This window comes from Poecile atricapillus, chromosome 26, assembly GCF_030490865.1.
Source record: "Poecile atricapillus isolate bPoeAtr1 chromosome 26, bPoeAtr1.hap1, whole genome shotgun sequence".
NCBI classification, from domain to species: domain Eukaryota; kingdom Metazoa; phylum Chordata; class Aves; order Passeriformes; family Paridae; genus Poecile; species Poecile atricapillus.
This window is the reverse complement of record NC_081274.1, coordinates 5,295,743-5,321,849: the sequence shown is the minus strand read 5'-3', so window position 1 is coordinate 5,321,849 and position 26,107 is coordinate 5,295,743. Positions and strand designations below refer to the sequence as shown.

Genomic DNA, 26,107 nt, shown 5'->3' with positions numbered 1-26,107 from the left:
ATGGAACAAGTGGGAGAGACAATTAAAAAAGGTTGTGATCATACAATTGCTTTTTCAGGAAATGGACCAGTGAGTATTCATATCCCAATGACTGCTGCTGATCTTGAACGGACAATGCGTCACTCTTATCCTCTTCAGCTTGCATTATTGGCATACAATGGGCAAGTAACTAATGAAATTCCAAAAAGTAAAGTTATTCAAATATTGAAAGATCATAATTGGATTCAATTGCCTAAACATTCATTAATTCCTTTAAAAGAGGGACATACAGTTTTTACAGATGCTGGTAAAACAACCAGACGAGCAGCAATTGTCTGGCAGCAACAGGGATCTTGGACTTACCATATTTTGCACACTGAGCAGGGAGACTCATTACAGATGCTTGAACTAGCAGCAGTTTGTTGGGCTATGTGTCGGTGGATAAAATGTCCCCTTCATGTGGTTACAGATTCATTCTATGTTGCAGGTATTTTGAAAAGGATTGAGGATGCTTTTATTAAGGAAACTCAAAATAAACAGTTAATGCAGTTGTTTCAACAAATACAACAAGCTACATGATTAAGATCAGCACCATATTGTCTAATACATATTAGAAGTCATAAATTTCAAGAAGGCCTTGGTCTTGGCAATCATATTGCAGATCAATTAGTTAGTTGGGTGCAGAGGAGAGTTCCTCTCAATCAGCTTGAGTTTGCTCGTATGGCTCATGAAGTTTCATCAAAATGCAAAGGGCCTACAAAGACAGTTCTCATTATCAATTTCAGAAGCACAAGGAATTGTACAAGCATGTCCACAATGTAGTCATCATGGTCCTGGGTTAGGGATAGGAGTCAACCCTAGAGGGTTAAAAGCCCTAGAGATATGGCAGATGGATGTTACCCATGTTTCTGAATTTGGCAGATTAAAAGATGTACATGTTACTGTAGATACCTATTCAAAATTTGTATGGGCTACAGCCCAGACAGGAGAAAAGAGTTTGCATGTAAAGAAACATTTAACCCAATGTTTTGCTATTATGGGGGTCCCAGAGTGAATTAAGACTGATAATGGCCCTGCATATGCCATTGACAATATTAGAAAATTCATGCAGCAATGGGGAGTTGAGCATATTGAAGGGATTCCAAACTCTCCTACAGGACAAGCAATAGTGGAACGAACTAACAGAACCTTAAAGAAATATCTTAACAAATTCAAAGATATCTCTGACCCAAAAGAAAAATTAGATGAAGTTCTTTTTGTAATTAACCATTTGTGTGTTTTCGCAGATTGTCAAGACCCTCCAGCTGTCATACACAATGAATGTGTAAAATCAAGTGTTGTAACTAATGAAGTATTTGTTCCTTACAGAGAGCCTAAAACAGGACATTGGATAGGACCAGCTAAAGTCCTATTTAATGGCCGAGGCTACGTGTGTGTTGATACCCCTACAGGACTGTTATGGGTGCCGAGTAAATGGACACGAGCCACGATCAACCACATCAACAGTGGGATATCACAGCCAGACTGCAAGGAAGTAGATGGTGGCGAGAAAGTAAACAGTGGCAACTTGCCCTTGAGCCATTAGTGAGAGAAGTCAATTATCTATTAGGTGTACAAGTTGATTATAGAACTCCCTATATAGAAAGCGTTTATTTTTCTGTTTATCTACAATGGGTTAAAGAAAAATTAGAAGGTATAAGGTGTTGGTATTGTAAAACCACAGAAAAATTGTGGATAAGAATTGTGTGTGAAGGTTGTAAAAGAGATTTGTGGGGATATCAGAGATCAGAACCTCACAGAGGTTGTCTTAGGTGTTATAGAGAAATTCACCATTTAACTCCGCTTGCTGCATTGACAAAATACTTACATTGTTCTTTAACACAGGCAGAAGCCGTATCATTATGGGAAAATGTGGGTGCATTAGAAAGAGCCAATCTAATATTTAGAATTCAGAAAATAGCAACTTTTACTAAACTTGCTCAGAAAACAAATATAATTGCAGCACAGTGCAAAAAATGGACTATTTCACGTAGACAGTGAGAAAGAGTTCAAAATGGCAACTGGCATTTTCATTCTCGTAATTTTACCTTTAATAACAGGCATGTTAACTAGAGAGACCATAGATCCATGGGAAAATGTATGGGTTTCACTTGCTCGTAGTTTAAATACTACGACCTTCTGTGCTAGTCTGTCGACACCTCAGTCTCCTTTCATTATTTGTCTGATTGGTGTTCCAGTCAATGAATCAAGGGGGACTTTGTTAGACAAGGCAATGAAAGAGACTCAGGACATTTTTAAGACAAGGTGTCTAGGGAATGGATATAAGAATTTTTCACAATGTATGGAGAATTATGATGTTTGGAATGATCATCTTCCAGAAGGCCCTGAGCCACAAGAAATTGATCTAGCAGATTCATTAGATGCTGCTTATTGTATTTATCTAAATGCTAGCAACAAATTGTGTGCAAAAGGTACTGATCAAAGATGTGAACAATCCAATATCATCACATTGACAAGTCCAACTGGCAAGTTTTTGCAGTGGTGTGCTAAAATGGTGAGGAATGCATCAAACCCTGTATTTGGGACTCAATCCCCTCATAGACTACCAACAGGTTATTTTCTAATTTGTGGTAACAGAGCATGGGCAGGTATCCCATCACAACCTGTTGGAGGTCTTTGCACAATTGGACAACTCAGCATGGCGCTTCCACACCATCATCCTAATAGCACACATCGTGTCAGATGGAAAAGAGATCCTTGTCAAATTTTGAGTTCTGACTGTGATGATAATTTGGATTTATGGAACAGATGGCAAGTGGTTTTTGTTTCTACCTTTTGCCAGGTGCTGCTGCTGCTAGAGCTCATCGTAATTTAAAGAAACTTAGTTGTTGGGTTGTAAAACAAGCAAACGGTACTAGCAGAGTACTTTCTGAATTAGCAATTGATATGTCACAAGTTCAGCATGCAGTACTGCAAAATCGAGCAGGCACTGATTTTTTGTTGTTAGCACATGGTCATGGATGTGAAGACTTTGATGGTATGTGTTGTATGGATTTACAAGATCATTCAGAATCCATCCACAAGGAAATTCAAGAACTCATGCAACATACACAGAAGATCAAAGAAGATGTGGGATTCTTTGGGATTGATGAACTGGCTGATTGGCTTGGACTGACAGGATGGGTTAAGAGTTTATGTAAAACAGGATTATTAATTATCTGTGTTATGATCATTGGATTGTTATGTGTTAGTTGTGCAATATCCTTTGCAATTTTGTTGGATATTGCAATATCCTTTGCAATATCCAACAAAATCAAGTGTTTGTTTGTTAAGGTAACCAAAGTCATGGTTGTGCAGACGGAAAACGGGGGAATTGTTGAAGAATGGCTCGCTTCTCGAGGCCATAGCTCCTTGGAAGGCCTGCACAACCTTGACTTTGAGCTAGCATAAATCCTTTGCAAAATACTGTATCAAAGAAATGAAGAAGACTAATTGTTAATAAGACAATGAAGAATAAGAATTTAGGATGAGAAATCTGCTAAATGTATCTTAATAAGTTTTACTAAAAAGTATCTTATAGAGCTTGGGTGTTATGAGCTGGTCCAACAGAAATGTAGAAATTAATGCATGAAAAATAGCAATTATCCAATCATAGTAAAATACAGATCACATGTTAGCTTTTCAAAATACTATAAAAATGTAGCTAAGATTGTAATAAATTTGGAACAAGCAACTAACTCACATTGGGTCGTCTCTTGATTCCCGAACCTGTCTCTTACAATGTGCATACAATTGGGCAGTGGTTACAGATGGTTAAGGCATAAGCAAAACCGACTGGGGTACAGGGGGTGCTTCTCACCTCACATTACGTACAAAATAAAGCACTTCAAACTAAACTTATATACTGTATGCTTATAAATATTCATTCATGTTTCCCGTAAGTTTCCTCCTATTTCTGATTTTGCTGACTTTACATCACCTTTCTTCAATGGCGCATGCTTCACTTGTTGTTAGGGGGTCTTCAGTCTTCTTTTGGGGGTCTTTTGGCGAAGGTTTCTCCTCTTCCTCATTGTCCTTTGGATAACCTTACAGGTTTGCATGTGTGTACTAAGCGTTGTGTTATGTTGGTCTACTAATTACTCTTATATTTTCTAATCTTTAGGCCCAATGCCTAGATTCATCCTAATTTTGTCCATCTCAAGGCCATTTTGGTCTTGAGACACCATTTATCTTCTAAACTACATCCTGTGCCTTAATTTTGACACATAACATCTGCAAAGGGGTACATCTGCTTTATAACACTGATTCTTGATAGTTTCTAATAATGACTTTAATAACAGCTGCAATTTAGTTAGCACAAACCAATTCCATTTATTACACTGGGAATGGGGAACCTCTGTGCTTCCATTTCCAGGTAAACCCCCCTTCCTGAGCACAGAGACCCCCTTGAATGTTCATTTCGGGGCACTGGGAACCCCTGGTACCCCCTTCCCCAGCCCCAAAAACCCTTGCACCCCCTTATCTGGAACCTGGAACCCCCTGAACCCCCATTCTCGGGAATGGAAACCTCCCAGAACCCCCATTTCTGGGCACCAGGACCCCCCTGAACCTCCATTTTCATACACCGGGACCCCTTGAACCCCAGAACAGAGGAAGGGACCCCCCTGAACTCCCATTCCGCTGCAGCAGGACCCCCGTGCACCCCTGTATCCAGGACTGGAACCCTCCCAAACCCTCCATCCTCACACCCTGGGACCCCCCTGCAGCCGAGCCAGGGACCTGCCAAAATGAGAATGGATCCCCCAAAACCACAGCTCTTCCTTTTAATCAGAAAAGGGGAGATGTTGTGATGTGGTTTTGTTTAATTTAAAGTTTGAAGCTGTTTGTATAAGTGGTTTGTTCTGTTACCCCCCTGCTTTGTTGGTTTAACCCAAAGTTATCTCCTCCCCTGCCCTGCCCATCATTGTATCCCAACCCCTTTTTCCAGCACCTTCCCTATCAATCTTGTCCACCCTGCCCCTTGTTCCCAAATGTTCCCTGTCAATCCTGCCTTATGCCAACCCCCTGCTTGGACGTCCCCTTTGGAAATCCCCTAATCCACAGCACCCCATTGGTCCATGTGTCCTATTCCCCTCCCCAGGATATCCCTCACTGGTTGAAGTTTTCTATCCACCCCTGGACCCTCCCCATATATAAATTGCTGTACACTTGTATTCTGTGTCTTTTGTCCCTGGACCCTTGGGCGGTTAAAACTTTCCCTCAAACCCAATATAAAATACCTTCCCCCCACTCTTGCCTCCACACTGTGTCTGACAGCTGTTAATTGCTGTAGAGCATTGCTCTAAGCCACACCTCGAGTCATCCTGCTCCCGAGGTGTGTCCCACTTCCACCGTGGAGCGGATGAAGAGTTAACCGGGTCGGGCACTGTGTCACACCCAGCTGACCCCAGTGTGTCCCCACTCTCTCCCAGTGCCCTCCAGCATGTCCATCTCGCTGGTGCCCTTGAGCTGGAGCCAGCAGCTCCTGGTGCTGCTGGAAACCGCCCCCGGCAATGCAGGCTCAGCTCCAGCTGCCAGGTGGAGCACGTCAGCCTGGAGCACCCCCTGAGCCGGCACTGGGGCACGGCCCTGCCCCCACAGCGCCGGGGGCAGCGGGGGAGGCACTGGAGGGGCTGGGAGGAGGATTGGGGTGTGCTGGGAGTATGGATGTTAACTATGAGCAAAAGTAGGGAGCACAGTGCCTGTGGAATAGCAGGCCGCATAACTTTCTCAGTCTCGCCTGAGAAAGTGGCCTGGGAAATCATAAGGAGGAATTAAAACAATCCTCAGAGACAGAGAACAGCCCTGCAGGTGCTGTTTGTCAGTTTCTTGTTTTCTTGCAAGAGAAGGTCGAGGGGTGGTGTACCCCACTGACCAATGATGGTGATGTGTTAGTTCACTGACCAGTAAGAGTTTTACTTTTCTATACTTTCACGTATCGGTCTATAAAAGAAGATCTTAGGTAATAAACCTTAAGAGCTCTCCTGTTCAACTCACAAGAGAGTCTGTGTCGTTCTTCTTGCTGTTCCCAATAGAGCGACACTGGGAGTAACTGGGAGTTTGAGATAGACTGGTTTAAACTGGGGAAGGGATTGAGGTGCTTAGAATGGCTAAGAAGGGGATTAAAGGTTGTTGGGGAGGGTGGGATGGGGTTCTGGGGGTCCTGGTGGACACTGGGAAGGAGTTTGGGCGTGCTGGGTGTCACTGGGAGGGATTTGAGTGAGCCTGGAGGAGCTGGAAGGAGATTGGGGATTGGAAAGCAGGGGTTGGGATGTGGTTCATTGTGCTGGGAAGAGACTGAGAGGGTTCCTGATGAGTCCTGGTGGGGCTGGGAAGGGACTGGGAGAGGGTTTGGGGGTCTTGGGTGGGCTTCGAGAGACTGGGAGAGTGCTTGGAAGGGCTTGGGGTGTCCGTGTGAGGTTTTAGGGGGGATCCTGACCCCTGCAGACCCCCCAGAGATGCCACCGGACGCCGCCCACAGCAAGATGCTGATGGGGATCAGGGGCTCAGCTTCTACCTGTGCAAGAAGGTGAGGGGGGTCCTGGGGGTCATATCCTCCCTCTCCTGGAATGTGTGTGCTCCCCCAGGCCCCCCAGCCTGATGTCACCCCCTTTTCTCTGCACAGAGAGCTCCTGAGCCTCTGGTAGTCGCAGCCCCTCCCTGTGGCCTTGCACCCAGCCAGGAGCCCCTGCTCCATCCCTGCAGTGATTCTGGAGGGGTCGTGTGTCCCCCCAGCCCCGCTGTCACTCTGCTCCCGCCCTGCTGCTCCCAGTGTTCCCAGTAAAGCTTCCCAGTTCACCCCTGTCCCATTTATGGGGGGCAGTGGGGAGGGACTCGGGGAGACCCTGTGGGGGGGCTGTGGCAGGGACAGACCCTGCCCCGTGATGGATCAGGACCCCCGTGTGTCCCCCCCATGTGTTATCCTGTTCTGGGGACTCCTTGGGAGACACCAAACTCCAGCATGGCACCCAGCAAACCCTAAAAAGCACTGGGACCCCTGAAGCTGCCAGGGAAATTTGGGGAGGGGGCCCATGGGTGGTGCCCAAACCATGCCAAGAGCCCAGCACTGCCCCAGCTCGATCTGCCCTGGTTCCATCCCAGCTGCTCCTGTGGGATGCGAAGGAATTGGAAAAATGGGGATCCAAGGCTGGGTGCTGGGCTCAGGGGAGCAGAAGAGATGGAGGAGGAGGAGGAGGAGGGCAGAGGAAGTAGCGGGAGAAGGGCTGGAGAGGAGAAGGAGGCAGGATGAAGAAGAAGGAGGAGCGAGACTCATCCAAACCCAATATGGAGCTCCCATGCGCCCCTTGTCCTCTGCACTTCCACCCCTGCCTCACTGCCACTCAATCCACCACCCCACCCCTCTGCTTGGTTTTGGGTGTTCCAGGTCCCTCCTGCTCAATCCGGGCCTCCCATCCCCCCTTTCACTCAATTCTGGCAGCTTCTGGCAGCCTTTTCCTGGGCAGAATCCCAGAGTTTGGGAATTTTTGAGGTGCAGTTCTGGAGGAGCGCCGCAGCAGTGTCGATGGCAGGGGTTCCGTGACTACCCTGAAGAAGCCATCCTGAAAAGGACTGTCCAGGGGAACAGGCACGTCCTCTGCCCGGCGAGTGATCTCAGCTCAGCGGCAGCGTGCAGGCGACGCGGAGAGAGAGACTAGAGAGCTGTATGGCATTCCATGGAGAACCAGCCTTTATTGTAGCAGGGCCCTCGGTGAAGGGAGCCAGTGACAGCAGCTGCCTGAACTGGGGAAAAACCAGGGTATTTATAGAGGAGAGGGGCGGGGGAAACTGGGATACATGTATCGGGGTGGATTGATAGGGAGGAAAACCAATGGGGTGTAACAAATTAACATGTTCAACTCTAGGGCCTCTGGGAGTGACACTTTTTCTATTCATGGGAGCAAAGTGTCTCACCTAGGGAGAAGCTCTCCAGGGGAGAGCCAAAATCTCTGAGCTGGCCGGTTCTTTGGGCCCCACAGAGGAAGACAGTGCTGTCTGCTGTGGCCTCTCAGCTGTCCCCCACACCCTGGGGGTGCTGGGATTTCCCTCCTGGGCACAAGGACCTTCATTCCCTTCCAGGAGCCCAATGCCCGGCTGGGGCTCCAGGCCAGGGGGTCCTTGAGCAGCTGCCCCAGAACCTCCGCCAGGGGCTCCCAGCGCAGCCGCAGCCGCTCAGCCTGGGCTCCCCAAAGCCCTCAGCAAGCCCCAAGTCCCTGCCAGGAACCCTCAACTCCCTCAAACCCAGCATCCCCCACAGCCCCTGCCAGTTCTCCCCATGGCAGTGGCCACAGCCATGTCCCCACGTGTCACTGGCCATGGCCCACCATGTCCTCACCCAGGGCTGTGTCCCCACCATGTTTCCATCCCTGGCATTGTCCCCCACATCTCCATCTGTGCCCGTGTCCCCCCATGTCCTCATGAAAGGCCACATCCATGTCCATGTGTCACCATGTCACTCTCCATGTCCCACAATGTTCTCACCCGTGTCTTGATTCAATGTCTTTATTTCTACCCCAAAATTAGATATTTTAAAGGAAAGAAATGATAAGCAAATCAAGGCCAAAACAAAAGGATTTCTTTCTGCTGGCTGAGCATCCCTGTGATTGAGTGGGAAGAAAGAAGATTTTTTGGAGGCGTTTCCACCCCACTGTCTCCAAAACCTTGATCTTTGCCCCACTTCATCACCATTTGGCTGTGGAAGACACCCTTGGGCAATAGGAAATCAAAATTGTGCAATCAGTGAGTCCACCCTTACTGCTGGTTGGTGTTGGGTCAAGTTAGATGTGGTGGAGAAGCTCTTCCCAAACTGGGGACACTCGTAGGGCCTCTCCCCAGTGTGGATGCGCTGGTGGACGGTGAGGGTGGAGTTGTCTTTGAAGCCCTTCCTGCAGTCAGCAGCACAAGGGCCTCTCCTCCGTGTGTGTTTTTTGATGCCTCAGGAGATTTGACCTGGTCTGAAATCCTTTCCCACACTCAGGACACTCGTAGGGCCGTTCCTCACTGTGGCTCTTCTGGTGGCTGATCAGGCTGGATTTCTGGCAGAAGCTCTTGCCACACCCGAAGCACTTGTAGGGCCGTTCCCCAGAGTGGAGCTTCTGGTGCTGGACCAGGACAGAGCTCAGGCTGAAGCTCTTCCCACATTCCCCACACTCGTAGGGCCGTTCCCCTGTGTGCTGCCGCATGTGGGGGATGAGATGGGAGGTGCAGTTGAAGCTCTTGCCACATTCCAAGCACTGGTAGGGCCATTGCCCCGTGTGTACTTGGTGGTGGATGAAGAGGTGGGAGGTGTGGTGAAGCTCTTCCCACATTCCAAGCACCTGTAGGGCTTCTCCCCGGCATGAAGCTGCTCATGGACCACCAGGTTGGATCTCTGGATGAAGCACAGGGGGGGTCTTTTCTCCTCAGAGCACCCTGGGATGGGTTTGGAGCCCCTCCCTGTGGGGGATCCCTTTGGCATTTCCTCCCCATTGGATTCCTGCCCCTTGGAGCTGCTCAAAACGGCCTCGTCCACGAGGTTCTGCTGTGGGGATTTGTCCTCCCTGGTCTCCCTCTGCAGCTCAGTGCCTGGGGGAGGAAGGACAAGGGGAGGAAGGAGCAAGGAAGGAAGAAGGGAAGAACAAGGAGAAGAAGGAGGGTAGAGAAGGATGAAGGAGAGGCAGGGACAGTAAGAAAAAAGGGAAAAAGAAAGAGATCAAGAAGGAAGAGAAACAAGAAGAGGAAGGAACAAGGGGAGGGAAGGAGGGAGGGAGGGAGGGAGGGAGGGAGGGAGGGAGGGAGGGAGGGAGGGAGGGAGGGAGGGAGGGAGGGAGGGAGGAAGGAAGGAAGGAAGGAAGGAAGGAAGGAAGGAAGGAAGGAAGGAAGGAAGGAAGGAAGGAAGGAAGGAAGGAAGGAAGGAAGGAAGGAAGGAAGGAAGGAAGGAAGGAAGGAAGGAAGGAAGGAAGGAAGGAAGGAAGGAAGGAAGGAAGGAAGGAAGGAAGGAAGGAAGGAAGGAAGGAAGGAAGGAAGGAAGGAAGGAAGGAAGGAAGGAAGGAAGGAAGGAAGGAAGGAAGGAAGGAAGGAAGGAAGGAAAAGGAGGGGATGGGATTTGTCTCCAAGCCACAGGGAAGGGGAAGGAGCTCTGCCCAGTCTGTCCCTGACAGGAAGGCATCTGCAGCAGGGTTGTCCTTCAGTCGGGGGCCATCCTGGGCTGGGAGATGGAGCAGAAGAGAGGGGGAAAGGGGCAGTGACTTCCACCTCACCTGCCTGGGGGTCCCAGAGCATCTTCCTCTCTGCCTTCTCCTCCTCCTCCATTCGTCTAATGCTTGGGAATGAGAAGTCTGGTTTGGGGAGAAAAACAAGGGGTGACCACCTAGGATTCAGGGTTCCTCCTGCCCAAGTCCATCTCTAGAAGTCATCAGGTATCTTGTGTCCATGAAAACCTCCAAAACATCAGAAAACATCAAAACATCATAGGAAAAAATCCCTCCCTGAGGTTCCCCTTCCCTGGGGTCCCCACTTTGGTGTCCCAGGGCTTCCCCCTGTGCAGGCTCATCCCTTCTCCGGGCTGCCCCTTCTCCAGGCTCCCCTCACTCCCGGCTCTCGGGGTCCCCCCTCTCCAGGCCCCCATTTCAGGCTCCGGGACTCCCGGGGCTCCCCCCTTTTTGCTGCTCCCCTCCCCCTGCCGGTACCGGGCATCTCAGGTCAGCTTTGGAGTCCTGCGAGATCCAAACATCGCTCTGCCCGGTCCGACCCCAGAAAAAGGAACAGGGCTCCCCAAAGATACTTCGAGTGAGCTCCAAATATCCTTTCCCCCTTCAAACTGAGAGGAATGATGGGTTTGTCTTTACAAACAAGCTGTGGGTCAGTTGATAAGATATACTATCAGTGAGAGACGACAGAAACAATGGGATGGATTCCAGTAGAAGATCAAAGGGGCACTAACAGAACACTATGAATTCCATAAAAGTTAAGAAGGGATTATGCATGGAGAGGGGGGGGAGAAAGGTATCACCGCCGGTATCAGGCGTTCCGGGAAGCCTGTACCTCTCAAGTACCTCAGCCTATGGGGAAAGACAGAAGGGACAAGCGGCCGGGAATTAGGATAAAAAGGAGGCTGCGCCCTCCAAAAATTTGAGAGACCCCAGGGGAATGCCCCATGGCCTCTCCCTTTATTCGAATAAAGAAAAAGGACTCCTCTGTCTCCTTTTTGGACATAAACCTCTAGTGTTTGTGGATTAATTTTCCTGACAGTTGGGAATCCAAGTATGTGATGATTTAATGAGAGAAAAGCTGGCAATTGATGCAGCCCTGGCTGGAGTGAAACAGAAATTAAAAAGTAGGAAATAAACACAAAGAAATGCTTGACTAAAAGGGGGGTTTGACAAAAACCATACCCTGACACGCTGATCCACAAGAACAAGAAAAGAGTCAGACTGCAAGGTAAGATAAGGAGCCAGAATACACAAACAAGGTGCAAAGACAAAGGCACCACAAGATAAAGGAGATTCTTCAGGCCCTAAGCCGGAAAGAACAGATTTAAAGTTCCAAAAGGTGGCCAGAGGAATGAAAGGGGCATGGAGTTAATTGTAACATGAAGTGAGGACAAGCAGAGTTACAAAAAGAATACGTTTTAGGTGTATCTTGTAAACCTAGTCTGTAAAAGATAAAAAGAGAAAACCAAATCAAAAAGGTGTCCATGTTTTTCAGAGGAGATATCCCCCATGCATCTCAGCGCTGAATAAATTCATACCTACTCTTATAACTACTCTGCGAGTTATAGAGCTCTTTTTATTTCGCATATCAGGAGGGAGCACCCAAAAATGGGGAAAAGATGAACGATCACCAGAACAAATCCTGCAACACCATGGACCAGACCCTGGGAACCCTGATGAATTCATAGCAGGTACCAGAGAAACCATTTATCATTTCAATGGTATAATTAGATTACAGGATGTCATTGAAATAATAACCAACCAGACAGCTCCAGCTCCTGACCTTCCCCCCAACCAATCCACTCAGATGAGGAACACAACATTTCACCATGGGATGGGATCACATTATCTATTAGCAGAAAATCGAGGCAGAGTTTGTGGAAAAGTTAAGTAACTCAAACTACTCTTGGCAGATAGATGGCAATGGAAAAGTAGTAAAACAGATAACAAAGGAAACAGCAAAGCAGCTCATGTACTTGTCCAAACGTGGAAAGGATGGGAATGGGACACGGTTTTGTGCTTCCCTCACAGACCATGGGTTAAACAAATGCTGTTTCTCCTCTCATGTGCTACAGCAACTCTCATCTTTTTACCATGCACCACACCTTGCTGAGTGCAGCTCATTCAGCAGCTGAGCAAGGGGATGCAGGTGGCACCCAGGCCTCCTGAGCCACAAACGGCTACAAAAGGACAGAGAATGAGGGCACTGAGAGCAATCCCAAAACCAAAGAAGACCCAGCAAGAAAAAACACAGGCAATGAGTGAATCTGCTTGGAGATAGGGCCAGGGACTTGTACATAAGGAAGCAGTGGGAGAAATCACCAGTTTCAGAAACTGTTACTAATTGTCAAGGACTGCTGCTCAGACCAAGTCCCAACACATTCCTGAACTTCCAGAAGAACAAACACTTCCCAGAGCCAGGAATATCGGGTGTTATACAAAAAGGACATGCAGCAGGCGGATCGGGAAGGCTGAACCTTCCAAGCACCTCCGCCAGTGTTGGGCAAAGGGACAGGGACATGCGGCCGGGAAAATCAGGACAAAAACGAGGCCGCGTCCTCCAACAACTGGAGAGAGCGCACGGCAAATGGCCCATGGCCTCTCCCTTTGGGCAGCAATAAAGTCACTCGCACACCACTCCTCTGGCTCCTTTGGCCACACAAACCTCTGGCGCCGGGGATTTTCCCGCCCAGCCCCGGGCACAGCGCAGCCACCTCCGGCCTCCCGACACGAAGCGGGACGAGCCAGCGCTGCTCCGCCACCGCCTCCTGCCGAGGCCCCAGCGGCAAGGAGACCGCGGGCAGCCGCTCCCGCAGCGCCCTCAGCCCAGGGCCAACACGGGCCGGCCACGGCACAAGCCACCCGCCACAGCCCCCTGCCGCCCCCTCCCGGGCCCGCAGCGAGCCCCGAGCCCCCGCAGAACCGAGCGCGGCTCCCACCTGCGATGGCCGGGGCCGCCTCCGAGCTCCGCCGCCGCCTCACCGGGCTCCGGCCGCTGCTGCCGCCGCTGCCGGGCCCGCACAGACGCTCCGGCAATGGCGGCTCTCCTGCCCCACGGCCGCCCTGGGGGCGCCAGCGGGGCCGGGCTTGTCCCCGCTCTGCCCAATCAGCGCGCGCCAGAGCCACGAGTGACGGCAGAAGCAGCCAATGGCAGCCAGCGGCGGGCTCTGCACGCGGCACGGACTCGCCTGCCTTGGGCTGAGCTCCGCCATTTCTCGTTAGCCTGGGCTGAGGAGCGGCCCCGGCGCTGGGCCCGGCCCGGGCAGGAGGCCAAGGAAGCGCCGCTGCGCTGAAGCGCCGGGAGCTCGGGGTGCCCGGGAGCTGAGGGCGCTGCGAGCTGGGGGTGAGTCCGGGATGGAGCAGGGCTATGCCGGAGCGAGGCCAAAACTCTGTGACTCTGCTTCCTGTCCTGGGCGGGGAGCAGAACACACAAGGAAAGGCTCGGGGGTCTGGATGAGGGTGGGGACAGTTCAATCCTTGGTCACGGGCACAGCACACCTGACTTGGGGAAATTAATTGAATTTATTATCCAACATGTCAGAACAAGAAGACGAGAAGCAAAGTAATTCCTCCGGAAATCCATCTTGCCCCCAGCTCTCCCTCCTTCCCGGGCTTAACTTTCTGCCCCTCTCCGTCCCCCTCCCCGCCCAGAGGCACAGGGATGGGGGTCACAGTCAGGTCATGTCAGTGCCTCCCCCTGAGGGACAGGAATCCTTGTCCTGCTGCAGCCTGGGGTCCCTGCCAGGGGCCAGAGTCCCTCAGGAGCAGGCTGCTCCAGCGGGGATCGCCAGGGGGATCCCCGAGTCCGGCCAGGAGCCACTTCCATGGCTCTGCAGGGGCTTCCCCCGGGCTCGGGGCCTCTCTCAGGCACCCCCTGCTCCGGCCCGGCCTCATTGCCCCCCTCACCCCCCCATGCAGCGAGTGCCCGGGCAGGGAGATCCACAATTTTCACGGGGCTGAATCTTGGAGTTTCTGAGCTTTATTGGGCTGAATGTTGGTGTTTTGTTTTTTTGTGGGAGCTGAATCTTACTATTTTGGGTGATATCAGATTTTTGGTGTTTTGGAAGTTTTTGATCTCTCTTTGTTAGTGTTCAGGAACACACATAATCACAGACTGATTATGTGCAGGTGCTTTATTGAAGTGTGTGGGAACTAGGGGTATCAGCAACCCAAATCTAGCTCCATCGTCTTTGTCCAAAGTGCACATATTTCAACAATTTCAGCTGTAGCAGTAATCACTATAACAACCTTATCAATATTGCTTCATTTACTTTGTCCATATTGCTTCATGAGACTTAACTCATCCTTGCACTAACATGTCCGAATCTTATCTCTGGGTGGGTATCTTGGAGACCCCAAGTACCAGTTCCCGTTACCGTAAACATTTCAGCTTGCTAGACCATGCCTAATACCAAGCATTCTTGTGGCCTACCTCTACATGATTTTAAGAAACATTTTCAGAAACATTTAACCCCATAGTAACATATTTCCCCACATTCAATATATTTCACTTTGCTATAATAAGTGTAATGCTTTCACTATATACAGTCCTTTTTCTGAGTTTATACTTGATGTTCATCTTCGAATCCACAGTTGTCGTAAGCGTTGTTACACTCTGGAGGACTTGGAGATGACAAATGCGGATGTGGATCTCTGTCCCGTGTCAGTGCCTTTATTATCTTCTGGTTCCAGGATACTCTTTTCTTTATCTCTCCTTTCAGAACTGCACAGATTAACCAGATTGCTAAGAACACAATCAGTAGGATTATCAGACTCTCAAGAATAGATTTGATCCAGGAGCTCACATTCCATCCCAACCCTTCAAAAATTTTATCTACCCAACTTGTGGTCAGATCTTCCCTCTCTTTCTGTGCTTCCTGTTCTATTTGTTTTAATTGATTAATGTTGTGTTCTACATCTGCAGTTCCATTTGGGATGTGGATGCAGCAGTGATCAATTTGTCCTTTTAGGTACCTGCATACTCCGTGTTCTTTCAACAATAACATATCTAAAGCCAATCTGTTTTGCAGGGTCATTTTAGTTGTGGCTTGTAATTGTACATTTAGCTCTCTAAATCCCTCTTTGGTAACTCTTGCCAATCTTTCTACCTGGCCTGTAAGTTTGTACAACATCTTTCTATTGTTATAATTTGCTATTGGACCAAACAAGGATTCCAGGGCCCACTCAGATTTTACACTACTGGAGGGTTCCTGCCATCTTTCTTCATCTTCAGTTTTGTTCTCCTGAACTTCTCGTCTCGTCCTTATTTGCAGAAGTTCAGCTCTCCCTTGAATGGGGACCTTTTCCAAATTGGGCATAAGGTGGGGAGGCCTAAAGTAATCTCTTTTACTTTTTCACCTACAGGCAGATGTGTTGTCCAGGTGCCATCGATTGCTGCCCATCCAAATTGGCCTGGACTCTGAATTGTACTTGTGCTACATATTACCTTTTGGATCACTTGTCCTATCTTGTCATTTATTTCCCCTTGTTTATGTTTGATTCCTCTGCAGGCACATCCAATTTGCAGAGCTACCACTAGTGTTGGCATTTGTTTTATTTCTTCATCATCAGAAGTACAGTCCTAAGTTTTGTTCCATACCCACCAATTCACTTTGTCTGCCTCCATTCTACTACTGGTTGCAGTGTTCCATACCCCTGGATCTGTTTCATTTTCAGAGCCTTCCCACTTAATGCACCAAGGGCTATCTGCCATAGATTGGAATTTCTGAAGCACACTCATTGACCATGCACTGTCCCAAGCTTCAGCCCGATCTTTTCCTTCCTGTCCTTCACACTTCCACTTTGATACTGGAATCTTTTCTTTAATGACCTTTGCTATCTTTTCATAACACCATCCATAATTCCCTTATCCCCCTTACCAGCCTAGTTTTGGTTCATACTTTCCTCCATTTTCATGACAATCCCATGTAGATGAATACTTTGGCTTCACAGCATTTTCAAACACTGTCTTATTTGGGTACTCGTAATCTATTTGCAATACACAGCTCACATTTTCATTTTTATTCTTTTGTATTTCAGGTAATTTTGATGTTATAATTCCCCATTTTATTTGGTCTCCTGCTGCCTTTGGTATTGGCAGACAGGCAGTTATTTTGCTGGTGTTTTGCACGTTGGCAAAATCTTGAATTAATGCAATCATCCCATTTTCTGCCTGAATAGTATTAGAGACTTTTATCACTTGTGTTTCTGGCTGCACCCCACATCCCTCTTCATTCTCAAATGAAGAGTTGTCAGCTGATCCTTTTGCATTTCACATCCCAAGGTAACTTTGATTCCAGCTGATGGTCCTAAAGGCCATAAATTAATCACCATTACAGTCACTGGCAACCTAGACATTTGAAACAATCAAACCCGCTTTATCTGCAGCTTTGTTGGTCCTACAGTTTGTGCAGTCCACAGTGCAGGGGAAACCTTCTTCACTCTGGTGTAATGTATGCAGGGATCCAGTCCAGCTCCTTTGACTGCTGTCAAGGTAGTTAACAGTACCTGATAGGGTCCATTCCACCTTTCTTTTAATGGTTCTTCGTTCCAGCTTTTAACGTACACTTCATCTCCCGGGGGGATGTCATGAACTGGATTCTCAAGAGTCAGCGGCCTGTTCCACACAAGGGTGCTCCGAAGTCGAGCTCGAGCTTTTCCAAGAGGCAGAACATAATTCTACACCTCTTTCTTCCCTGTAACATGTACATTTGGATTAGGTTGAGGGGATTCATATGGTTTCCCATCCAATATCTCATAAGGACTGACTGACATCCCGCTTCTAGGCTTTATCCAAATCCTCAGCAGTGCTATTGGTAAAGCTTGTGGCTGCTGCAATTTAGCCTCTTGGCATATTTTGCTGATTTACCTCTTCAATGTCTGATTCATCCTCTGTACCTGTCCACTGGATTGGGGTCTCCATGGTGTATGGAGATGCCAAGCTATTCCCAGCAACCTACTCACCTCCCTCTCTATGGTGGCTGTGAAATGTGGGTCCCTATCTGATGATATTCCTAGAGGCACCCCAAATCTTGGAATGATTTCTTGCAGTAACCACTTGACTGTCTCCTTTGCTTGATTTGTGTGACAGGGAAGAGCTTCTGGCCATCCTGAAAATGTGTCAAGCCCTACCAATAGATATTTGAATCCTCGAGTTCTTGGTAATTCTAGAAAATCTACTTGCTAATAATCTCCTGGTTTTCCCTAATTGTGCCTGTCATCTAGCCACTGGATTGTTCTTTAAGCAAATTTCACATTTTGACATTACTGATTTTGCCATTATTAACATCCGTACTAAAATTAAATTTTGTTTTTACAATTTCACCAATGCCTCTGCACCCCAATGACATTTGTTATGTTTAATTTGTAGAATTTCCCTCATTATCAAGGAGGCTACCACTACTTGTCCCTGTGTAGTCACATACCACCCTTCTGAATTCTTCTGTGCATTCAGTGAGCGTCCCAATTTCTCATCTTCTATTGAATATTTTGGTTCTGGGGGTAAATTTAATTGAGAGTTTTTAAAGGTATCAATGCCATTGCAGTTTGCGCTTCTCGAGCAGCTTGTCGGGCTGTCCAGTCTGCTTTCCGATTTCCCTCATGAATTTTGGAGTTTCCTGATTGGTGAGCTTTGCAGTGCATGATTGCTACTTGCTCAGGCTTTTGTACTGCTTTTATTAATTGCAGGACTGCATCTTGATGTTTAATGTGTGTGGCTTGAGAAGACAGCAGTCCTCTTTCTTTCCACAGTGCCCCATGTACATGCACCACTCCAAAAGCATGTTTTGAATCAGTCCAGATATTTACTTTGTTCCCTTCACTCATCTCTAATGCCCTGGTTAAAGCAGCCAGTTCTGCTCGTTGGGCAGATGTGTTTGCTGGTAAGGAACAAAGCTGGATTCAAGAGGTTAGCTGTCTTTAGTGTGACATCATCCTGCTCGGTTAGGATTACCTGGAATTTCATCATCCTGCTTGGAGATAGCCAATGGCCCCCCTTTTGTTCTAAAACAGTGGTCACCATGTGTGGCACATAGACATCTGTGTGTCTACCCATCGTGAGTTTCCTGGCTTCTTGGATCAGCATCACAGTGGCTGCAACTGCCCGCAGGCATGAAGGCCATCCGGCACTCACGTTGTCAAGTTGTTTGGAAAAGCAGCCTACCGGCCTTTTCCAGCTTCCCAAATGTTGGGTCAGCGCTCCCAGTGCTGGGTGTGATCTTTCATGCACAAACAGCTGAAAATCTTTGGATAGATCAGGCAATCCTAACACCGGAACTGTTGTCAATGCCTCCTTCAGTCTGAGGAAGGCCTTTGTTGCAGTCTGCAACCTCAGGATCTCGTCCAGGGAAGCAGCAGGGTTCTGGGGACCAGCATGAAACACCAACGAGACGGGCTCCCGTTCATGAAACCATTTATTCAGCATGAGAACAAACTCAGGTCCAGAACAGAGAGCTCCGAACAGAGGCACAGCAGGGGTTTTTGAGGGACAGAACCGAGGGTTTACACCTTTGAGGGTGGAGTTCAGGGTCAGGGACCATTAGAAACACAGCAAGGGAGAACCCCCCAGGGACTCAAACCCAATCAGAACTCCTGGGCCGCCCTTCACAAGGGGTTTGGGGTGGGACAATGTAACTCTTTGTCTCCCTGAGGCCGCTGCAACATCTGCTCCTTTTTTTTTTTTTTTTTTTTTTTTTCAAATTTTAATTAGGAGCTTAAAATGTTTCCAAACATACACCTTAAAATCTCACCTCTTCCACAGAGCACCCACTTTGCTTTGTGGGACACCAATAGCTCAATAACAAAACACATTAAGCAAACAGAAAAAACAAAATTGAAAACAAACACTTAAATCTCGGACTACGCCGGGCAAATTAAACGGTGATGGTACTTAATGCAAACATAATTTTTTTTTTTTGTTCAGTCTCTTCCACTTTAGGATTCTCTGTTAGGAAGGGTGCAGCTCTTAGATCTCCTCTTACGAGGGGCAGAATTCTTCGATCTCCAGCTTCAGCTCCAGCTCCCATGTGGGCGTCGCCCCTTTAGATGATCTCGGTGAAACGCTGGCTTTCGGAGCTCGGTTACAGTTTCGATTTCCCCAGAGGAGGTGTTGCCCACCATGGAACAGGCACAGCCCCAGGGGTGGAGCACCGAACAAAGGGATGGGGCCAAGCAGGAGTTACTGGGAGGTTCGGGAAGGTTTGGGACCGGAAAAGAAGGAGCAAGGCGGGAAACAAGGGATCCCAGACCGCGTGGCCGGCGCCATCTTGGGATGTGGGGGGTCCGGGACGGACTTTCCCGGACAGGGAACGGGGAATATGGAAAGACAGGGGTGAAGGAGGACACGGAACGGCGGGCAGACGGCAGCAGACCCGCATCACTCTGGATGTTCTCCGTCCCTTGCCTGCCTTCAGGAAAACAGGGGATGGGATGGCAGAAAGACACTGGGGTGACGGGGAGTCGGCAGCAACCCCGAGCCATCTTAGCTTTTTTCACCCTTTGTCCTGCCCTTAGGAACAGAGGAAAGGGGAAGGTACAGGAAGGTATACACCAAAAAAGGAACTCCACAGAAGACAAAAACAGTCCACTGGAAGAGCCATACCGTCCATAATCGTCCATAATGTTGATATCGTCCATAGTGTTGATATCGTCCATAATCGTCCATAATGTTGATATCGTCCATAATACGTCTCGTTGGGTGATGTTAGGTGCTTGTCCCAGCGTCTGGTCTCGGCTCCCACACCTCTGTAATCCCTTTTCTTCCCCCATGCCCGAGGCACTCCCAACCCAGTCTCCCTGCCAGGTACTCTCGAGTCCTCCTTTCCAAGGCGGGGGTCTCGCCGGCTCTCAAGCCATCAGCCGGGGACTTACGAGGTGTCCATGGAGCCGGGTCCTGCTGTTCTCCTGGTGCTTCACTGGATGCCCGCATTCTCTCACCATTTGTTGCAGTCTGCAACCTCAGGATCTCGTCCAGAGAAACAGCAGGATTCTGGGGACCAGCATGAAACACCAACGAGACGGGCTCCCGTTCATGAAACCATTTATTCAGCATGGGAACTAACTCAGGTCCAGAACAGAGAGCCCCGAACAGAGGCACAGCAGGGGTTTTTGAGGGACAGAACCGAGGGTTTACACCTTTGAGGGTGGAGTTCAGGGTCAGGGACCATTAGAAACACACCAAGGGAGAACCCCCCAGGGACTCAAACCCAATCAGAACTCCTGGGCCGCCCTTCACAAGGGGTTTGGGGTGGAACAATGTAACTCTTTGTCTCCCTGAGGCCGCTGCCACAGTCCCTAACTCAGCACACAGCTTATTGGGCAGAGGGGCTTCACCCCTTGGAAAGGGGGGACCCTATAGCTATAGTGAGTACCCCAAACCAACTACTGAAAACATTCACAAAGCTGCCTGCTTGCAAATGATACACAAAAGAAAATTAATGGCTGGCTATGAATCACCAATGTTGTTACCTGTGAAAACTGAAATTATGACCCCTTTCATTCAAGGCCTTCCAGAATCACTTAAACCTACAGCAATTTTCCTCCAAAAACATAGCAGCTATAACCCCTGTGGATACACTAGGTAGATTTCTTGGGAACCTGACTGCTCAACCTGGTTCCACTGATCCTGGGTTTACTCCCTTCACCACCCCCTCTCAGCCCACAGGTTCACAATTGTGTTCTCCTGCTAGGAACCATAAAATTTGGACACAGAGAAAAGTTGCAAAAGAACTAATTAATTACAGAAGAAATTACGGACCTGTAAAAATCCCAGAAGAAAAATCAGAGAAAGCAAAGGGTGTTAGATACATTGGTTCTGTTAATGAAAACCCAGAAAAGAGAAAACAAATCTCTAACTGCCCATATTGGTGGTCACTAGAGATAAAGAAAGGGGTCCCCAGAAACATAAAGGATGGCTTATCACTTAAAAGTTGAGTAAAGCAGTTTTTAACTGGCACTGTCCCAAGTTCACTGTATCGAATGCCCCATTGTATAACCCAGCACAGCTCCACAGGCTCTGGGCTGGGAGCCAAAGCAGTCTCCTTCTCAGCTTCTGGGAGTGGAGCCCAAACAGCTTTAGAATCAGGGAAACTGGTAACTCTGCCTCTCATGGGTGAGCAGAGAGGCAGAGGTTGGTTGTATTTAAAATGCTCACTAGAAATAACAAAACTGGAGACGTACTGATTATAACAATAGTGGGTCCTAAACGTGCACCTATTACTTCTGTAGTTAACACTCGAGCCCAAATTTCTGTGTTGACCAATACAGACTAGTACAGGATTTGAGAGCAATAATAGAATAACTAAAGGTATTTAGCCAGTGGTAGCTAATCCTTGCACATTGTTAACATCTGTAAAAGAGAAATAGAAATGGTTTACTGGAATTGATTTAAAAGATGCCTTTTTCTGCATACCCCTTGACAAAGAAAGTAGGAAACTGTTTGCCTTTGAATGGGAAAATCCAGACAATGGAAGGAAAACTCAGCTCACCTGAACACGACTCCCACAAGGATACAAGAACAGTCCAACCCTATTTGGAAGCCAGCTGGTGAAGGAGCTGGAGATTTGGACTGAGAATGGGCAAGTACCAAGAGAACAATACCTGCTGTTACAGTATGCTGATGATATACTGACAGCTACAGAAGAGAAACCAACCTGCTTAAAGGTAACAATTGTAATTTTAAGTCAGCTGGGAATGGGAGGATATAAAGTGTCTAAAGAAAAGGTACAAATTGTCCAACAGACTGTGATTTACCTGGGGTGTGAAATCTCACAAGGGCAATGTAAGCTGGGTACTAATCGTATTCAAGCTATTTGTGCCATTCCAGAACCCCAGAACCTACATGAGCTGTGAGTTTTCCTCAGGATGACAGTGTTGCCTGTGGATCACGGACTATGGACTAATTGCAGAACCCCTGTATGAAGCCCAGAAGACACAACCGCTTACCTGGGGCAAACCACAGAAGGAGGCCTTCCTCAGACTGAAGGAGGCATTGACAACAGCTCCGGTGTTAGGATTGCCTGATCTATCCAAAGATTTTCAGCTGTTTGTGCATGAAAGATCACACCCAGCACTGGGAGTGCTGACCCAACATTTGGGAAGCTGGAAAAGGCTGGTAGGCTGCTTTTCCAAACAACTTGACAACGTGAGTGCTGGATGGCCTTCATGCCTGCGGGCAGTTGCAGCCACTGTGATGCTGATCCAAGAAGCCAGGAAACTCACGATGGGTAGACACACAGATGTCTATGTGCCACACATGGTGACCACTGTTTTAAAACAAAAGGGGGGCCATTGGCTATCTCCAAGCAGGATGAGGAAATTCCAGGTAATCCTGACTGGGCAGGATGATGTCACATTAAAGACAGCTAATCTTTTGAATCCAGCTTTGTTCCTAGGTACCACAACTGAAGAAGGCTCATTAGAGCACGACTGTGTAGAGGTAATAGAGTACACCTATTCGGCAAGAGAAGACCTGAGAGACATCCCACTGGAGCAACCAGAGTGAGAGCTATTCACAGATGGAAGCAGCTTTGTGGAGAACGGGACCAGATAGGCTGGATATGTGGTAACAACAGTCAGTACAATAGTGGAGGCAAAAGCATTATCACCAAATCCATCTGCCCAGAGGGCAGAACTGGTTGTCCTTAACCAGAACACTAGAATTAAGTGAAGGGAAAAGGGTAAACATATGGACTGGCTCAAAGTATGCTTTTGGAGTGTGCATGTACACAGAGCACTGTGGAAAGACGGAAGACTGCTGTCTTCTCAAGGTATATACATTAAACATCAAGATGCAGTCCTGCAATTGATAAAAGCAATACAAAAACCTGAAGAAGTAGCAATTATACCCTGTAAAGCACACCAATCAAGAAATTCCAAAATTTGTGAGGAAAATTGAAAAGCAGATTGGACATCTCGACAGATTGCTCGAGAAGTGCAAACAACAATGGCATTGATACCTTTAAAGACTAATGTATCTCAATTTAATTTGCCTCCAAAACCAAAATATTCAATAGAAGATGAGAAATTGGGACATTTGACATTTACTAAATGCACAAAAGGATTCAGAAGAGTGATATGTAACTGCACAAAGACAAATAGTGTTAACCCCCTTGATAATGAGAGAAGTTCTACAAATTAAACATAACAAATGCCATTGGGGTGCAGAGGCATTGGTGAAATTGATGAAACAAAAATTAATCTCGGTACGGATGCTAACAATGGCAAAATCAACTCAGTGGCTAGACACAGGCATAGCTAGGGAAGATTAGGATAGGAATAGAATCAAGATGACACTTGGCAAGAACCCTCTAGTGAAGTGAAATTTAGGTGGGCCCTAGAGTCTTTGCTTGGTCCTATAGCAAACTATCAGAATAAAGAAACAGGTCAGGTAGATACATTAGCAAGAGTCACCCGGGAAAGATTTAAAGAACTAAACGCACAATGACAATTTACTACTCCTGAAAGAGCATGGAGTGTGTGAGTTTTTCTAAAGGGATGGATTGATCATTGTTGTGTCCACATCCCAAATGTGACTGCAGATGTAGAATATGACATCAATCAGTTGCAACAAATAGAGCACGAAGCACAGGAAGAGCAAAAGGATTTGTCTACAAGTTGGTCAAGCAAAATCTTCAAAGGGTTAGGGTGGAATGTGAGTTCATGGATTAAATCTATCATTGAGAATGTGATCATCTTACTAATTGTATTCTTAGCAATTTGGTTAGTTGACAGCATCTTCAAGGGAGAAATACAGAAGAAAATGTCCTGGAACCAGAAAATAATAAAGGCACTGATGTGAGATCCACACCCATCTTCTGGTTCTCCAGTTTGTGGCAACATCCAGGACAATGCTTACATCAGTCAAGGATTCGAAGAACACCAAGTATAAACTCAGAAACAAAGGACTGTATCAAGTAAAAACATTTGCACTTATGGTGAAGTGAAAATGCTTTCAAAGGGGGGAATGATAGTAAAGGTCTTAAAATCTTAGAAAATTCGGGGACTTAGAAAGAAAGTTAGGTTTGGAAAGCCCAGGGAAAAGTAGGCCCTGGGAAATGTTAGGCCTTGTGCTTGCTAAAGATCAGGTGAAACTGCACCTGTGTAATCAGTAGATGATAAATGATACAATTGTTAGATGTGATTAGATATAATTATTGTTTAAAGAACATGAGGAACAATGTTAGGAGGCTGGGGAGAATCACGAAAAATCCATGCCTGGGTAAAAACAATGCATGCAATAGAACAATGGAAGTTTAATAATTAATATGTAAGTTATATAACGATAGAGTATAAAACATGTTCAGCTCAAAACCAAGATGGGTCAGCTTTGGGTATGTGTACCCCTGACACCCAGAGCTCTTCAATAAAGCACCTGCATATAATCATTCCATGACTATGTGTGTTCCAGAACACTAACAGCTCTGTTCCTCTCTTCCAGCCCTTGAAGACATGGCACATAACATCAGCCCTGCCATCAGAAGCCTGGCAATTCAAAAACTTTGTATCCTCCAGGCAGTAGAGAGAACTCAATATTCCATCTTTGGAAACCTGCAAGATCAGCTCCACATGGCACAGAGGACACGGTCTCATCTCTCAGGCCTTGACTGGATGCGCTGCTGGAGCTCTGCTGAGAGCTGATCTGGGAGGCTCTGTCTGCTGGGGCCACCTGAGCCAGCCAGGATTTTATTTTTCTTCAAAATTGTTCTTTCCTTATTTTTGTTTTTGTTTAGTATGTAAATATAGGATATGTTATAAATACACAGACTCCCAGGAGCTTACTTTTGCTGCCCAAGGTCCGCAGGATATCGGGGAAGAGAGGGAAAAGGGTGCTTGTGCTCAGCAACCTGCTGGGGTGTGCAGTGGTGAAGGGAAAATGGCCAGAAGCCCCTTGGCCTTTGGTGGTTTTGCTGAAGCCACAACCCCTGTCCCAGCCAGGAAGTGCCATCTGTGTCCTCGTGCCCGTGTGGTGCTGGCTGGGCTGCTGAGGGCTCCCAGGTGCCTCTTGATCCAGCTCCTCTGGAGCTCCTGTGGGGCTGCGGCGCTGCTGCCGGGCCGCGCTGGGGGAGACCCTGAGGGAACAGGGTGCTGGGAGGCCATGAAGGGATGAGGGGCTGTGGAGGCCCTGACGGGACAAGGCAGTGGGAAGGCACAAGGGGGATGTGTGAGGGAGTGGATGGCAGGAGGCTCCGAGTGGATAGGAGGCCCCTGAGGGGCCGGGGTGGTGGGAAGACCTGAGGAACTGGGTGTCAGAGGCCATAAGCAGCCCCTGGGCAGCCGCCTGGTTCCTGACACCCGGCTGATCTGGCGCTTCCCCAAAAAGTCTCCCAGGCCTGCAGCAGAAGCCCTCGAGGCTGGGACACCACCCCTCCAGGAGGGTGGGGACAGCCTGAGGTGTGCCCAGGCTGGGCTGGCTGGGGACATGGAGGGCAGGGGGGTGCTGCCAGGCCATGGCCACTGGGTGCCTGCGATAAGGGGCAGTGGGCAGAGGCAGGGCTGGCGGCCAGGCCGGGCCCTCACGGCTGCCCAGGCCACGCTGCTGTGACCGAGGGCCCCCTGACACAGAGCTCGGGGCCCAGAGAGCTGCTGCCACCATGGGGAGGGCAGCGATGTCTCCTCCACCAGGGCTGCCCAGTCACTGCTGCCCAAGCGGCTCTGGAGCCCACAGAAACAGCAGCAGAGTGTGCACAGGAACAGCAGCAGAGTGGGAACAGGAACAGCAGCAGAGTGTGCACAGGAACAGCAGCAGAGTGTGCACAGGAACAGCAGCAGAGTGTGCACAGAAACAGCAGCAGAGTGTGCACAGAATCAGCAGCAGAGTGTGCACAGGAACAGCAGCAGAGTGTGCACAGGAACAGCAGCAGAGTGGGCACAGGAACAGCAGCAGAGTGTGCACAGGAACAGCAGCA

General features: G+C 48.3%; 1 protein-coding gene and 1 pseudogene across 1 annotated transcript in view; both read right to left on the bottom strand.

Moving 5' to 3' along the window:
- Nucleotides 1-26,107, bottom strand: part of LOC131588627 (zinc finger protein 239-like) — a 369,862-nt gene that overhangs the window by 112,930 nt on the left and 230,825 nt on the right. The gene's annotated exons all lie outside the window — the stretch shown is intronic.
- Nucleotides 8,637-13,207, bottom strand: LOC131588607 (zinc finger protein 572-like; annotated as a pseudogene).